Source organism: Ailuropoda melanoleuca, chromosome 7, assembly GCF_002007445.2.
Source record: "Ailuropoda melanoleuca isolate Jingjing chromosome 7, ASM200744v2, whole genome shotgun sequence".
Taxonomy (NCBI): Eukaryota; Metazoa; Chordata; class Mammalia; order Carnivora; family Ursidae; genus Ailuropoda; species Ailuropoda melanoleuca.
In genome coordinates this window covers 87513394-87518326 of record NC_048224.1, presented here as the reverse complement: position 1 = coordinate 87518326, position 4933 = coordinate 87513394, and positions in this window count along the sequence as shown.

Sequence of the window (4933 nt, the reverse complement as noted above, 5' to 3'; positions counted from 1 at the left end):
GCACCAGGGAGTGGAAGAGTGGATGGCTGAAAGCCCATCTGAGGGAGAAGAGTTGAGATGGGTGGGGCCTCTCATGGGCCAAAGCTCCAAGCCACCAGCACATGCTCCATTGTCTCATGAGACTTCATTTTAAAAACACAAATTGAAAGATAAAATGAACAATTTCAAGATGACAACCACAGAACAGTAAGCCCCAAGCACAGGGCCAGTGTGAGTATGGGGCTCTGAGAGACTTCATTGGTGGCAAGTTCATGAAGCCCGCCTTGTTTGGGAATGTGTTAAAGGTCATGGCACCCAGTCATCATCCGTTGTTTCTGTCCTTCTCTTGCACCAAGGTCTTTCCTGCTTCAGCCTTTGATTTTTGATGCATTCTACCTCCATCTTAAACAGAGCATTCTTTTTCTTACCAGTGATTAGCTTTATCAGTTCCCCATGTCTGAAATCTTCCACAGAAAAAGTAGAATGAATATACTGCTAATGTCCAGGGATAATGTATTGGTATTCTTAATTTAAACAGCAGCAACAACAAAAACCCCTTTTGTTGATTTTAACTGGGTTGGGTTAATTTTTGTGTATGATTCCCCATCCTTTCTTTATTTTGATCATCAAAGACAGTATTTTATTCTCCAAGGGACCTCTTCCAACATACTAGTTTTCATGGTTTATTTTGAGTGGAAAATTAGAATCTCACACTGGTTTGCAAGTCTGGGTATGATGAATGAGAACATTGTAGGTCGAAGGTCTACTTGGAAAAATACATTTCAAACTCCCAAAGAGGTGAATATGATTGTTTCCCTTAGTTGTTTTTATTTTTATTTTTTTTAAGATTTCTGATAAACAGTGGAGCCCAAAACCAAATAATCCCACTAAAAACACTTTGGGCTAAGATTGACTACAAATTCCTATAAAGCCCTTCTTCTACAAACTTGTATGATCTTCTTACTTGGGCAACCAAAACAGGATCTTGAAATTATACCTTCTCATGGAACAGCTGAGACACTTTGTTTCCTGGCTCTAAAGCAAAATATAATCTTAACATGTGTCCAGTACCTCTTAAGATATACCCTGACTCATCTGCAAACTCCAAGCCCCATACTCCTGCTGTAAGTTTGATGTCTAAATACAAATTGAAGCCTCAGGGGATGTGAGCTGGGTTAGAGTTGAGCCCTACTTATAAAATGCAATTTTCATTTGTTTTCCTTATCTTTCTGAGAGAATTCTGGCTTCTTCAACAAAACTGGGTTGGAAGTATTAGTAAGGAGCCCAGCAGTGTAGGCAATGTAATAGGGAAAAGAAGCCTTTGAGGACGGAATGGACCCTTGAAGTCCAGCATGTCCAATCTTGGACATGAAGCATGTAAAACTGGAGAAGTGTTCTGCAAGCTTAACCACTTCTGGAACTCATTCTCTAGCTCCCAATTTCTCCTTGCTAACAGCTTCCGGAAACCACTTTGTTTCTCTGGTAGAATGCATGCATTGGGGGCAATAGCTGAAATGATGTGGGTTTTGGGAGGTCATGGTGATAGGACGAGAAAGGGCCCTGATTCAGTGTGATGCTGGAGAAGGCTTGTATTGGCTTAAGAGAGATGATTGTTCAAGATACTGGTAGCTTGAATATGGCCATGCAAATTGGTATATGCTACGAATAACCTCCCACATCCCACTCACTGAGAGATGGTTTACCAATACAACACTGTCTGATTTTAAGCCTAGACTACTTTCTAGATCTGTTCTCTGGTTCCCTCTGATTGCTTGTGGCACTTTCTTTGGCCCTTACCTCCAGTTGATAACCTCCAGTTGATAAATAATACTGATTTATTTTTTATGTACCTGCTTCAATACCTGGCCGCATGGGCCGTGATGTCTAGCATAGAGTAGATGCTTAAAAAATGTCTGTTGGGGGGGGAGGTTAAGATGGCGGAGGACTAGGGGACACCTTTTTCAGCCGGTCCCCTGAGTTGAGCTGGATAGGTACCAGACCAGCAGGAATATCCACGGAATCAGCCTGAGACGCAGGAAGATACATCTGGATCTCTACAAATGAACATCTCCAGCGCTGAGTATCGAGGTACGAAGCGGGGAGCCGTGAAACCGCGCACAGATATCGGAAGCTAAACAGAAGGGGGAGGGAGCCGCCGTGTCAGGGCGCCGGGAAGCGGTAGCCACCTGCAAGGGGGAGCGGACAGACCGCGGACCCGCACGCTTGAGACAGCAGGCTGAGAAGGGAGCTCCGGGAGCGCACGCGGGACGGCTGGCGGTTGGCGGGCCACCTGCACGGGGGAGCAGGCGGACTCGCGGACGGCACCCGCGAGACAACAGACTTAGAACGCGAGCTCCAGGAGCGCGCGCGCAGGGCGGCTGGCGGGCCACCTGCACCGGGGAGCGGGCGGACCGCGGACCCGCACTCTGGAAACGGCAGACTGAGTCCGTGAGCCGGGAGCGTGCACCACCAAGCATCTCACGGAGCTCCGGAGCTCCGGTGTGCTCACTGGATCGAGGCTGAGACCGGGAGCTCCGGGAGCGTCCGCGGGGCGGCTGGCGGCTGGAGGGCCACCTGCACGGGGGAGCAGGCGGACTCGCGGTCAGCACCCGTGAGACACCAGACTGAGACGGGGAGCTCCGGGAGCCCGCGCGGGGCGGCTGGCGGCGGGCGGGGTTGGAAACACAAAGGACAGAGACGTGCCGGCCCTGGAAGTGAGGGCTGGGACGCCGGGTGTGGGGCGCACAGCCCGGGATGCTGCAGGGTTGAGCAGCACCAACAGAAACAGAGTTAAAGTGGCCAGAACATCAGTGGAGAACGATCCGCGATCCCTCTGTTCTGAGACAGAGGCTGAATTTCAGCCGCTGCTGCTCTCTCAGAAGAGGCATAGCAAACCGCCAGGGAAAGCCGCCAGAGAACAAAAGCCCGGAAATACCGGCTCACAGGGTGCCCATCCCCATCCCCCCTCGCAAGGGACACAGAGACTCTACCCAAACAGGGTTTTCTGAGTACCGGCAGGCAGGCCCCTCCCCCAGAAGGCAGGCTGAAAAATCAAGAAGCCCACAACCCGGAGCGCCTGAGTGGCGCAGTCACCAAGCACCTGTCTTCGGATTAGGGTGTGTTTACAACGTTCCGGAAAGGAGTCCCTCATCGGGCTTCTCCACCGGGAACCTGCTTCTTCCTCTCCCACTCCTCTGCTTGGGTTCCCTTTCTTGCTGACTGTCTCTCTCTCTCTCAAATAAATAAATAAACTCTTTAAGGAAGAAGCCCACATCCCTAAGATCTCTATAAAACAAGGGCGCACGGCCTGGGTCCCAGTCAACACTTGGGCTCTGGACAACCCTGCAATCTCTCTTCATCAGAATGACGAGAAGGAGAAGTCCCCCCCAGCAAAGAAAAGATAATGAGTCTGTGGCCTCTGCCACAGAATTGGCCTCGGCCACAGAATTAATACATATGGATGTATCCCAATTATCAGAAATGGAATTCAGAGCAACAATGGTCAAGATGATGAGTAAACTTGAAAAAAGCATCAGAGAAAGCGTTGCTGAGAATATAGAATCCCTAAGGGCAGAAATGAGAGCGAATCTGACAGAAATTAAAAATTCTATGGGCCAAATACAGTCAAAACTAGAGGCTCTGACGGCCAGGGTCACCGAGGCAGAGGAACGCGTTAGCGAATTGGAGGATGGGTTAGTAGAAGAAAAAACGAAAATAGAAGCTGGTCTTAAAAAAATCCACGCCCACGAATGTAGATTACGGGAGATTACTGACTCTATGAAACGATCCAATGTCAGAATCATCGGCATCCCTGAAGGGGTGGAGAAAAACAGAGGTCTAGAAGAGATATTTGAACAAATTGTAGCTGAAAACTTCCCTAATCTAGCAAGGGAAACAAGCATTCGTGTCCAAGAGGCAGAGAGGACCCCATCCAAGCTCAACCAGGACAAACCTACGCCACGGCATGTCATAGTGCAATTCGCAAATATTAGATCCAAGGATACAGTATTGAAAGCGGCCAGGGCAAAGAAATTTCTCACGTACCAAGGCAAAGGTATCAGGATTACGTCAGACCTGTCTACAGAGACCTGGAATGAGAGAAAGGCTTGGGGGGGCATTTTTAAAGCTCTTTCAGAGAAAAACATGCAGCCAAGGATCCTTTATCCAGCAAAGCTGTCATTCAGAATTGATGGAGAAATAAAGACGTTCCAAAATCGCCAATCATTAACCAATTTCGTAACCACGAAACCAGCCCTACAGGAGATATTAAGGGGGGCTCTATAAAGGTAAAAAGGCCCCAAGAGTGATACAGAGCAGCAAGTCACAACCGATACAAAGACTTTAAAGAGAAATGGCATCATTAAAATCATATCTGTCAATAATCTCTATCAATCTAAATGGCTTAAACTCTCCCATAAAACGCCACAGGGTTGCAGATTGGATAAAAAGACATGACCCATCCATTTGCTGTCTACAAGAGACTCATTTTGAACCCAAAGATGCATTCAGACTTAGAGTAAGGGGATGGAGTACCATCTTCCACGCAAATGGACCTCAAAAGAAAGCTGGAGTAGCAATTCTCATATCAGATAGACTGGATTTTAAACTAGAGGCCATAGAGAGAGATACAGAAGGGCACTATATTATTCTTAAAGGAAGTATTCAACAAGTGGATATGACAATTATTAATATATATGCCCCCAACAGGGGAGCAGCAAGATACACAAGCCAACTCTTAACCAAAATAAAGAGACATATAGATAAGAACACAGTAATAGTAGGGGACCTCAACACCCCACTATCAGAAATAGACAGAACACCCTGGCAAAAACTAAGCAAAGAATCAAAGGCTTTGAATGCCATACTCGACGAGTTGGACCTCATAGATATATATAGAACACTACACCCCAGAACCAAAGAATACTCATTCTATTCAAATGCCCATGGAACATTC